This window comes from Argiope bruennichi, chromosome 3 (genome assembly GCF_947563725.1).
Source record: "Argiope bruennichi chromosome 3, qqArgBrue1.1, whole genome shotgun sequence".
Lineage (NCBI taxonomy): Eukaryota > Metazoa > Arthropoda > Arachnida > Araneae > Araneidae > Argiope > Argiope bruennichi.
In genome coordinates this window covers 133,306,227-133,320,006 of record NC_079153.1, presented here as the reverse complement: position 1 = coordinate 133,320,006, position 13,780 = coordinate 133,306,227, and positions in this window count along the sequence as shown.

The window sequence follows — 13,780 nt, the reverse complement described above, 5'->3', positions numbered from 1 at the left end:
ACTTTTATCTGAGAGTCGTAATGACAATCTTAGACCATTCAGATGCTCGCATAATACCAGGCTTGTTGGCTAGATCGGCAGGGTCTGTCAATCATTTTTGTAGGTCTTCAGTTCGCGGTTCGAAACCGGGAAATCATTTTTTTTTTCAATTTATTTTAGCTATTTTCCAACACTATTCCTGCAGTTACTATGAATTATTTCAAATCATATCAATCAAAATTAAAATTTAATATGAAATTATTTCTATATTTAATTGAAATTTTAAGAATCAATTTCACGCACATGCGCAGAATTCATTCCTATTTTTAGCATTGTGCCTTTGGACCAGATTCACACCTTGTCTAAAACTTTTATCTGAGAGTCTTAATGACAATCTTAGACCCTTCAGATGCTCTCATGATGCCAGGCTTGTTGGCTAGATCGGCGGGGTCTGTCACTCATTTTTGTAGGTCTTCAGTTCGCGGTTCGACACCGGGAAATCTTTTTTTTTTTTCAATTTATTTTAGCTATTCTCCAAAACTATTCCTGCAGTTACTATGAATTATTTCAAATCATATCAATCAAAATTAAAATTTAATATGAAATTATTTCTATATTTAATCGAAATTTTAAGAATCAATTTCACTCACATGCGCAGAATTCATTCCTATTTTTATCATTCTGACTTTGGACCAGATTCATACCTAGTTTAAAACTTTTATCTGAGAGTCGTAATGACAATCTTAGATACTTCAGATGCTCTCATGATACCAGGCTTGTTGGCAAGATCGGAAGGGTCTGTCACTCATTTTTGTAGTTCTTCAGTTCGCAGTTTGAAACCGGGAAATCATTTTTTTTTTCAATTTATTTTAGCTATTTTCCAGCACTATTTCTACAGTTACTATGAATTATTTCAAATCATATCATTCAAAAATAAAAATTAATTTCAAAATATTTCTATATTTAATCGACATTTAAAGAATCAATTTCACGCACATGCGCAGAATTCATTCCGATATTTATCATTTTGCCTTTGGACCAGATTGACACTTTGTTTAATACTTTTATCTGAGAGTCGTAATGACAATCTTAGACCCTTCAGATGCTCTCATGATACCAGGCTTGTTGGCTAGATCGGCAGGGTCTGTCACTCATTTTTGTAGGTCTTCAGTTCGCGGTTCGAAACCGGGAAATCATTTTTTTTTTCAATTTATTATAGTTATTTTCCAACACTATTCCTGCAGTTACTATGAATTATTTAAAATCATATCAATCAAAATTAAAATTTAATATGAAATTATTTCTATATTTAATCGAAATTTTAAGAATCAATTTCACTCACATGCGCAGAATTCATTCCTATTTTTATCATTGTGCCTTTGGGCCAGATTCACACCTGGTTTAAAACTTTTATCTGAGAGTCGTAATGACAATCTTAGACCCTTCAGATGCTCTCATGATACCAGGCTTGTTGGCTAGATCGGCAGGGTCTGTCACTCATTTTTGTAGGTCTTCAGTTCGCGGTTCGAAACCGGGAAATCATTTTTTTTTTTTCAATTTTTTTAGCCAACACTATTTCCAACACTATTTCTACAGTTACTATGAATTATTTCAAATCATATCAATCAAAATTAAAATTTAATATGAAATTATTTCTATATTTAATCGAAATTTTAAGAATCAATTTCACGCACACTCGCAGAATTCATTCCGATATTTATCATTGTGCCTTTGGATCAGATTGACACTTTGTTTAAAACTTTTATCTGAGAGTCGTAATGACAATCTTAGACCATTCAGATGCTCGCATAATACCAGGCTTGTTGGCTAGATCGGCAGGGTCTGTCAATCATTTTTGTAGGTCTTCAGTTCGCGGTTCGAAACCGGGAAATCATTTTTTTTTTCAATTTATTTTAGCTATTTTCCAACACTATTCCTGCAGTTACTATGAATTATTTCAAATCATATCAATCAAAATTAAAATTTAATATGAAATTATTTCTATATTTAATCGAAATTTTAAGAATCAATTTCACGCACATGCGCAGAATTCATTCCTATTTTTATCATTGTGCCTTTGGACTAGATTCACACCTTGTTTAAAACTTTTATCTCAGAGTCGTAATGACAATCTTAGACCCTTCAAATGCTCTCATGATACCAGGCTCGTTGGCTAGATCGGAAGGGTCTGTCACTCTTTTTTTGTAGGGCTTCAGTTCGCGGTTCGAAACAGGGAAATCATTTTTTTTTTTTTCATTTTATTTTAGCTATTTTCCAACCCTATTCCTACAGTTACTATGAATTATTTCAAATCATATCAATCAAAATTAAAATTTAATATGAAATTATTTCTATATTTAATTGAAATTTTAAGAATCAATTTCACGCACATGCGCAGAATTCATTCCTATTTTTAGCATTGTGCCTTTGGACCAGATTCACACCTTGTCTAAAACTTTTATCTGAGAGTCTTAATGACAATCTTAGACCCTTCAGATGCTCTCATGATGCCAGGCTTGTTGGCTAGATCGGCGGGGTCTGTCACTCATTTTTGTAGGTCTTCAGTTCGCGGTTCGACACCGGGAAATCTTTTTTTTTTTCAATTTATTTTAGCTATTCTCCAAAACTATTCCTGCAGTTACTATGAATTATTTCAAATCATATCAATCAAAATTAAAATTTAATATGAAATTATTTCTATATTTAATCGAAATTTTAAGAATCAATTTCACTCACATGCGCAGAATTCATTCCTATTTTTATCATTCTGACTTTGGACCAGATTCATACCTAGTTTAAAACTTTTATCTGAGAGTCGTAATGACAATCTTAGATACTTCAGATGCTCTCATGATACCAGGCTTGTTGGCAAGATCGGAAGGGTCTGTCACTCATTTTTGTAGTTCTTCAGTTCGCAGTTTGAAACCGGGAAATCATTTTTTTTTTCAATTTATTTTAGCTATTTTCCAGCACTATTTCTACAGTTACTATGAATTATTTCAAATCATATCATTCAAAAATAAAAATTAATTTCAAAATATTTCTATATTTAATCGACATTTAAAGAATCAATTTCACGCACATGCGCAGAATTCATTCCGATATTTATCATTTTGCCTTTGGACCAGATTGACACTTTGTTTAATACTTTTATCTGAGAGTCGTAATGACAATCTTAGACCCTTCAGATGCTCTCATGATACCAGGCTTGTTGACTAGATCGGCAGGGTCTGTCACTCATTTTTGTTGGTCTCCAAATCGCGGTTCGAAACCGGGAAATCATTTTTTTTCAATTTATTTTAGCTATTTTCCAACACTATTCCTGCAGTTACTATGAATTATTTCAAATCATATCAATCAAAATTAAAATTTAATATGAAATTATTTCTATATTTAATCGAAATTTTAAGAATCAATTTCACGCACATGCGCAGAATTCATTCCTATTTTTATCATTGTGCCTTTGGACCAGATTCACACCTTGTTTAAAACTTTTATCTGAGAGTCGTAATGACAATCTTAGACCCTTCAGATGCTCTCATGATACCAGGCTTGTTGGCTAGATCGGAAGGGTCTGTCACTCATTTTTGTAGGTCTTCAGTTCGCGGTTCGAAACCGGAAATCATTTTTTTTTCAATTTATTATAGCTATTTTCCAACACTATTCCTGCAGTTACTATGAATTATTTCAAATCATATCAATCAAAATTAAAATTTAATATGAAATTATTTCTATATTTAATCGAAATTTTAAGAATCAATTTCACTCACATGCGCAGAATTCATTCCTATTTTTATCATTGTGCCTTTGGACCAGATTCACACCTGGTTTAAAACTTTTATCTGAGAGTCGTAATGACAATCTTAGACCCTTCAGATGCTCTCATGATACCAGGCTTGTTGGCTAGATCGGCAGGGTCTGTCACTCAATTTTGTAGGTCTTCAGTTCGCGGTTCGAAACCGGGAAATCATTTTTTTTTCAATTTATTTTAGCTATTTTCCAACACTATTCCTCCAGTTACTATGAATTATTTCAAATCATATCATTCAGAAATAAAATTTAATTTCAAATTATTTCTATATTTAATCGACATTTTAAGAATCAATTTCACGCACATGCGCAGAATTCATTCCGATATTTATCATTGTGCCTTTGGACCAGATTGACACTTTGTTTAATACTTTTATCTGAGAGTCGTAATGACAATCTTAGACCCTTCAGATGCTCTCATGATACCAGGCTTGTTGGCTAGATCGGCAGGGTCTGTCACTCATTTTTGTAGGTCTTCAGTTCGCGGTTCGAAACCGGGAAATCATTTTTTTTTTCAATTTATTATAGTTATTTTCCAACACTATTCCTGCAGTTACTATGAATTATTTCAAATCATATCAATCAAAATTAAAATTTAATATGAAATTATTTCTATATTTAATCGAAATTTTAAGAATCAATTTCACTCACATGCGCAGAATTCATTCCTATTTTTCTCATTGTGCCTTTGGGCCAGATTCACACCTGGTTTAAAACTTTTATCTGAGAGTCGTAATGACAATCTTAGACCCTTCAGATGCTCTCATGATACCAGGCTTGTTGGCTAGATCGGCAGGGTCTGTCACTCATTTTTGTAGGTCTTCAGTTCGCGGTTCGAAACCGGGAAATCATTTTTTTTTTTTTCAATTTTTTTAGCCAACACTATTTCCAACACTATTTCTACAGTTACTATGAATTATTTCAAATCATATCAATCAAAATTAAAATTTAATATGAAATTATTTCTATATTTAATCGAAATTTTAAGAATCAATTTCACGCACACTCGCAGAATTCATTCCGATATTTATCATTGTGCCTTTGGATCAGATTGACACTTTGTTTAAAACTTTTATCTGAGAGTCGTAATGACAATCTTAGACCATTCAGATGCTCGCATAATACCAGGCTTGTTGGCTAGATCGGCAGGGTCTGTCAATCATTTTTGTAGGTCTTCAGTTCGCGGTTCGAAACCGGGAAATCATTTTTTTTTTTCAATTTATTTTAGCTATTTTCCAACACTATTCCTGCAGTTACTATGAATTATTTCAAATCATATCAATCAAAATTAAAATTTAATATGAAATTATTTCTATATTTAATCGAAATTTTAAGAATCAATTTCACGCACATGCGCAGAATTCATTCCTATTTTTATCATTGTGCCTTTGGACTAGATTCACACCTTGTTTAAAACTTTTATCTCAGAGTCGTAATGACAATCTTAGACCCTTCAAATGCTCTCATGATACCAGGCTCGTTGGCTAGATCGGAAGGGTCTGTCACTCTTTTTTTGTAGGGCTTCAGTTCGCGGTTCGAAACAGGGAAATCATTTTTTTTTTTTTTCATTTTATTTTAGCTATTTTCCAACCCTATTCCTACAGTTACTATGAATTATTTCAAATCATATCAATCAAAATTAAAATTTAATATGAAATTATTTCTATATTTAATTGAAATTTTAAGAATCAATTTCACGCACATGCGCAGAATTCATTCCTATTTTTAGCATTGTGCCTTTGGACCAGATTCACACCTTGTCTAAAACTTTTATCTGAGAGTCTTAATGACAATCTTAGACCCTTCAGATGCTCTCATGATGCCAGGCTTGTTGGCTAGATCGACGGGGTCTGTCACTCATTTTTGTAGGTCTTCAGTTCGCGGTTCGACACCGGGAAATCTTTTTTTTTTTTTCAATTTATTTTAGCTATTCTCCAAAACTATTTCTGCAGTTACTATGAATTATTTCAAATCATATCAATCAAAATTAAAATTTAATATGAAATTATTTCTATATTTAATCGAAATTTTAAGAATCAATTTCACTCACATGCGCAGAATTCATTCCTATTTTTATCATTCTGACTTTGGACCAGATTCATACCTAGTTTAAAACTTTTATCTGAGAGTCGTAATGACAATCTTAGATACTTCAGATGCTCTCATGATACCAGGCTTGTTGGCAAGATCGGAAGGGTCTGTCACTCTTTTTTGTAGGTCTTCAGTTCGCGGTTCGAAACCGGGAAATCATTTTTTTTTCAATTTATTTTAGCTATTTTCCAACACTATTCCTCCAGTTACTATGAATTATTTCAAATCATATCATTCAGAAATAAAATTTAATTTCAAATTATTTCTATATTTAATCGACATTTTAAGAATCAATTTCACGCACATGCGCAGAATTCATTCCGATATTTATCATTGTGCCTTTGGACCAGATTGACACTTTGTTTAATACTTTTATCTGAGAGTCGTAATGACAATCTTAGACCCTTCAGATGCTCTCATGATACCAGGCTTGTTGGCTAGATCGGCAGGGTCTGTCACTCATTTTTGTAGGTCTTCAGTTCGCGGTTCGAAACCGGGAAATCATTTTTTTTTTCAATTTATTATAGTTATTTTCCAACACTATTCCTGCAGTTACTATGAATTATTTCAAATCATATCAATCAAAATTAAAATTTAATATGAAATTATTTCTATATTTAATCGAAATTTTAAGAATCAATTTCACTCACATGCGCAGAATTCATTCCTATTTTTCTCATTGTGCCTTTGGGCCAGATTCACACCTGGTTTAAAACTTTTATCTGAGAGTCGTAATGACAATCTTAGACCCTTCAGATGCTCTCATGATACCAGGCTTGTTGGCTAGATCGGCAGGGTCTGTCACTCATTTTTGTAGGTCTTCAGTTCGCGGTTCGAAACCGGGAAATCATTTTTTTTTTCAATTTATTTTAGCTATTTTCCAACACTATTCCTGCAGTTACTATGAATTATTTCAAATCATATCAATCAAAATTAAAATTTAATATGAAATTATTTCTATATTTAATCGAAATTTTAAGAATCAATTTCACGCACATGCGCAGAATTCATTCCTATTTTTATCATTGTGCCTTTGGACTAGATACACACCTTGTTTAAAACTTTTATCTCAGAGTCGTAATGACAATGTTAGACCCTTCAAATGCTCTCATGATACCAGGCTCGTTGGCTAGATCGGAAGGGTCTGTCACTCTTTTTTTGTAGGGCTTCAGTTCGCGGTTCGAAACAGGGAAATCATTTTTTTTTTTCATTTTATTTTAGCTATTTTCCAACCCTATTCCTACAGTTACTATGAATTATTTCAAATCATATCAATCAAAATTAAAATTTAATATGAAATTATTTCTATATTTAATTGAAATTTTAAGAATCAATTTCACGCACATGCGCAGAATTCATTCCTATTTTTAGCATTGTGCCTTTGGACCAGATTCACACCTTGTCTAAAACTTTTATCTGAGAGTCTTAATGACAATCTTAGACCCTTCAGATGCTCTCATGATGCCAGGCTTGTTGGCTAGATCGACGGGGTCTGTCACTCATTTTTGTAGGTCTTCAGTTCGCGGTTCGACACCGGGAAATCTTTTTTTTTTTTCAATTTATTTTAGCTATTCTCCAAAACTATTCCTGCAGTTACTATGAATTATTTCAAATCATATCAATCAAAATTAAAATTTAATATGAAATTATTTCTATATTTAATCGAAATTTTAAGAATCAATTTCACTCACATGCGCAGAATTCATTCCTATTTTTATCATTCTGACTTTGGACCAGATTCATACCTAGTTTAAAACTTTTATCTGAGAGTCGTAATGACAATCTTAGATACTTCAGATGCTCTCATGATACCAGGCTTGTTGGCAAGATCGGAAGGGTCTGTCACTCTTTTTTGTAGGTCTTCAGTTCGCGGTTCGAAACCGGGAAATCATTTTTTTTTTCAATTTTTTTAGCCAACACTATTTCCAACACTATTTCTACAGTTACTATGAATTATTTCAAATCATATCAATCAAAATTAAAATTTAATATGAAATTATTTCTATATTTAATCGAAATTTTAAGAATCAATTTCACGCACACTCGCAGAATTCATTCCGATATTTATCATTGTGCCTTTGGATCAGATTGACACTTTGTTTAAAACTTTTATCTGAGAGTCGTAATGACAATCTTAGACCATTCAGATGCTCGCATAATACCACGCTAGTTGGCTAGATCGGAAGGGTCTGTCAATCATTTTTGTAGGTCTTTAGTTCGCGGTTCGAAACCGGGAAATCATTTTTTTTTCAATTTATTTTAGCTATTTTCCAACACTATTCCTACAGTTACTATGAATTATTTCAAATCATATCAATCAAAATTAAAATTTAATATGAAATTATTTCTACATTTAATCGAAATTTTAAGAATCAATTTCACGCACATGCGCAGAATTCATTCCTATTTTTATCATTGTGCCTTTGGACCAGATTCACACCTTGTTTAAAACTTTTATCTGAGCGTCGTAATGACAATCTTAGACCCTTCAGATGCTCTCATGATACCAGGCTTGTTGGCTAGATCGGAAGGGTCTGTTACTAATTTTTGTAGGTCTTCATTTCGCGGTTCGAAACCGGGAAATCATTTTTTTTTTTTTTTCAATTTATTTTAGCTATTTTCCATCACTATTCCTGCAGTTACTATGAATTATTTCAAATCATATCAATCAAAATTAAAATTTAATATGAAATTATTTCTATATTTAATCCAAATTTTAAGAATCAATTTCACGCACATGCGCAGAATTCATTCCTATTTTTATCATTGTGCCTTTGGACCAGATTCACACCTTGTTTAAAACTTTTATCTGAGAGTCGTAATGACAATCTTAGACCCTTCAGACGCTCTCATGATACCAGGCTTGTTGGCTAGATCGGAAGGGTCTGTCACTCATTTTTGTAGGTCTTCAGTTCGCGGTTCGAAACCGAGAAATCATTTTTTTTTTTCAATTTATTTTAGCTATTTTCCAACACTATTCCTACAGTTACTATGAATTATTTCAAATCATATCATTCAAAAACAAAATTTAATTTCAAAATATTTCTATATTTAATTGACATTTTAAGAATCAATTTCACGCACATGCGCAGAATTCATTCCTATTTTTATCATTGTGCCTTTGGACCAGATTCACACCTTGTTTAAAACTTTTATCTGAGAGTCGTAATAACAATCTTAGACCCTTCAGACGCTCTCATGATACCAGGCTTGTTGGCTAGATCGGAAGGGTCTGTCACTCATTTTTGTAGGTCTTCAGTTCGCGGTTCGAAACCGAGAAATCATTTTTTTTTTCAATTTATTTTAGCTATTTTCCAACACTATTCCTACAGTTACTATGAATTATTTCAAATCATATCATTCAAAAATAAAATTTAATTTCAAAATATTTCTATATTTAATTGACATTTTAAGAATCAATTTCACGCACATGCGCAGAATTCATTCCTATTTTTATCATTGTGCCTTTGGACCAGATTCACACCTTGTTTAAAACTTTTATCTGAGAGTCGTAATAACAATCTTAGACCCTTCAGACGCTCTCATGATACCAGGCTTGTTGGCTAGATCGGCAGGGTCTGTCACTCATTTTTGTAGGTCTTCAGTTCGCGGTTCGAAGCCGGGAAATCATTTTTTTTTTCAATTTATTTTAGCTATTTTCCAACACTATTCCTACAGTTACTATGAATTATTTCAAATCATATCATTCAAAAATAAAATTTAATTTCAAAATATTTCTATATTTAATTGACATTTTAAGAATCAATTTCACGCACATGCGCAGAATTCATTCCTATTTTTATCATTGTGCCTTGGACCAGATTCACACCTTGTTTAAAACTTTTATCTGAGAGTCGTAATAACAATCTTAGACCCTTCAGACGCTCTCATGATACCAGGCTTGTTGGCTAGATCGGAAGGGTCTGTCACTCATTTTTGTAGGTCTTCAGTTCGCGGTTCGAAACCGAGAAATCATTTTTTTTTCAATTTATTTTAGCTATTTTCCAACACTATTCCTGCAGTTACTATGAATTATTTCAAATCATATCAATCAAAATTAAAATTTAATATGAAATTATTTCTATATTTAATCGAAATTTTTAGAATCAATTTCACTCACATGCGTAGAATTCATTCCTATTTTTATCATTCTGCCTTTGGACCAGATTCACACCTAGTTTAAAACTTTTATCTGAGAGTCGTAATGACAATCTTAGACCCTTCAGATGCTCTCATGATACCAGGCTTGTTGGCTAGATCGGCAGGGTCTGTCACTCATTTTTGTAGGTCTTCAGTTCGCGGTTCGAAGCCGGGAAATCATTTTTTTTTTCAATTTATTTTAGCTATTTTCCAACACTATTCCTACAGTTACTATGAATTATTTCAAATCATATCAATCAAAATTAAAATTTAATATGAAATTATTTCTATATTTAATCGAAATTTTAAGAATCAATTTCACTCACATGCGTAGAATTCATTCCTATTTTTATCATTCTGCCTTTGGACCAGATTCACACCTTGTTTAAAACTTTTATCTGAGAGTCGTAATGACAATCTTAGACCCTTCAGATGCTCTCATGATACCAGGCTTGTTGGCTAGATCGGAAGGGTCTGTCACTCATTTTTGTAGTTCTTCAGTTCGCAGTTTGAAACCGGGAAATCATTTTTTTTTTCAATTTATTTTAGCTATTTTCCAACACTATTTCTACAGTTACTATGAATTATTTCAAATCATATCATTCAAAAATAAAATTTAATTTCAAAATATTTCTATATTTAATCGACATTTTAAGAATCAATTTCACGCACATGCGCAGAATTCATTCCGATATTTATCATTGTGCCTTTGGACCAGATTGACACTTTGTTTAATACTTTTATCTGAGAGTCGTAATGACAATCTTAGACCCTTCAGATGCTCTCATGATACCAGGCTTGTTGGCTAGATCGGCAGGGTCTGTCACTCATTTTTGTAGGTCTTCAGTTCGCGGTTCGAAACCGGGAAATCATTTTTTTTTTCAATTTATTATAGCTATTTTCCAACACTATTCCTGCAGTTACTATGAATTATTTCAAATCATATCAATCAAAATTAAAATTTAATATGAAATTATTTCTATATTTAAACGAAATTTTAAGAATCAATTTCACTCACATGCGCAGAATTCATTCCTATTTTTATCATTGTGCCTTTGGACCAGATTCACACCTGGTTTAAAACTTTTATCTGAGAGTCGTAATGACAATCTTAGACCCTTCAGATGCTCTCATGATACCAGGCTTGTTGGCTAGATCGGCAGGGTCTGTCACTCATTTTTGTAGGTCTTCAGTTCGCGGTTCGAAACCGGGAAATCATTTTTTTTTCAATTTATTATAGCTATTTTCCAACACTATTCCTGCAGTTACTATGAATTATTTCAAATCATATCAATCAAAATTAAAATTTAATATGAAATTATTTCTATATTTAATCGAAATTTTAAGAATCAATTTCACTCACATGCGCAGAATTCATTCCTATTTTTATCATTGTGCCTTTGGACCAGATTCACACCTGGTTTAAAACTTTTATCTGAGAGTCGTAATGACAATCTTAGACCCTTCAGATGCTCTCATGATACCAGGCGTGTTGGCTAGATCGGCAGGGTCTGTCACTCATTTTTGTAGGTCTTCAGTTCGCGGTTCGAAACCGGGAAATCATTTTTTTTTTTCAATTTATTATAGCTATTTTCCAACACTATTCCTGCAGTTACTATGAATTATTTCAAATCATATCAATCAAAATTAAAATTTAATATGAAATTATTTCTATATTTAATCGAAATTTTAAGAATCAATTTCACTCACATGCGCAGAATTCATTCCTATTTTTATCATTGTGCCTTTGGACCAGATTCACACCTGGTTTAAAACTTTTATCTGAGAGTCGTAATGACAATCTTAGACGCTTCAGATGCTTTCATGATACCAGGCTTGTTGGCTAGATCGGAAGGGTCTGTCACTCTTTTTTGTAGGTCTTCAGTTCGCGGTTCGAAACCGGGAAATCATTTTTTTTTTCAATTTTTTTAGCCAACACTATTTCCAACACTATTTCTACAGTTACTATGAATTATTTCAAATCATATCAATCAAAATTAAAATTTAATATGAAATTATTTCTGTATTTAATCGAAATTTTAAGAATCAATTTCACGCACACTCGCAGAATTCATTCCGATATTTATCATTGTGCCTTTGGATCAGATTGACACTTTGTTTAAAACTTTTATCTGAGAGTCGTAATGACAATCTTAGACCATTCAGATGCTCGCATAATACCAGGCTTGTTGGCTAGATCGGAAGGGTCTGTCAATCATTTTTGTAGGTCTTTAGTTCGCGGTTCGAAACCGGGAAATCATATTTTTTTCAATTTATTTTAGCTATTTTCCAACACTATTCCTACAGTTACTATGAATTATTTCAAATCATATCAATCAAAATTAAAATTTAATATGAAATTATTTCTACATTTAATCGAAATTTTAAGAATAAATTTCACGCACATGCGCAGAATTCATTCCTATTTTTATCATTGTGCCTTTGGACCAGATTCACACCTTGTTTAAAACTTTTATCTGAGAGTCGTAATGACAATCTTAGATCCTTCAGACGCTCTCATGATACCAGGCTTGTTATCTACATCGGAAGGGTCTGTCACTCATTTTTGTAGGTCTTCAGTTCGCGGTTCGAAACCGAGAAATCATTTTTTTTTTCAATTTATTTTAGCTATTTTCCAACACTATTCCTGCAGTTACTATGAATTATTTCAAATCATATCAATCAAAATTAAAATTTAATATGAAATTATTTCTATATTTAATCGAAATTTTAAGAATCAATTTCACGCACATGCGCAGAATTCATTCCTATTTTTATCATTGTGCCTTTGGACCAGATTCACACCTTGTTTAAAACATTTATCTGAGAGTCGTAATGACAATCTTAGACCCTTCAGATGCTCTCATGATACCAGGCTTGTTGGCTAGATCGGAAGGGTCTGTCACTCATTTTTGTAGGTCTTTAGTTCGCGGTTCGAAACCGGGAAATCATTTTTTTTTTTCAATTTATTTTAGCTATTTTCCAACACTATTCCTACAGTTACTATGAATTATTTCAAATCATATCAATCAAAATTAAAATTTAATATGAAATTATTTCTATATTTAATCGAAATTTTAAGAATCAATTTCACGCACATGCGCAGAATTCATTCCTATTTTTATCATTGTGCCTTTGGACCAGATTCACACCTTGTTTAAAACTTTTATCTGAGCGTCGTAATGACAATCTTAGACCCTTCAGATGCTCTCATGATACCAGGCTTGTTGGCTAGATCGGAAGGGTCTGTTACTAATTTTTGTAGGTCTTCATTTCGCGGTTCGAAACCGGGAAATCATTTTTTTTTTCAATTTATTTTAGCTATTTTCCAACACTATTTCTACAGTTACTATGAATTATTTCAAATCATATCATTCAAAAATAAAATTTAATTTCAAAATATTTCTATATTTAATCGACATTTTAAGAATCAATTTCACGCACATGCGCAGAATTCATTCCGATATTTATCATTGTGCCTTTGGACCAGATTGACACTTTGTTTAATACTTTTATCTGAGAGTCGTAATGACAATCTTAGACCCTTCAGATGCTCTCATGATACCAGGCTTGTTGGCTAGATCGGCAGGGTCTGTCACTCATTTTTGTAGGTCTTCAGTTCGCGGTTCGAAACCGGGAAATCATTTTTTTTTTCAATTTATTATAGCTATTTTCCAACACTATTCCTGCAGTTACTATGAATTATTTCAAATCATATCAATCAAAATTAAAATTTAATATGAAATTATTTCTATATTTA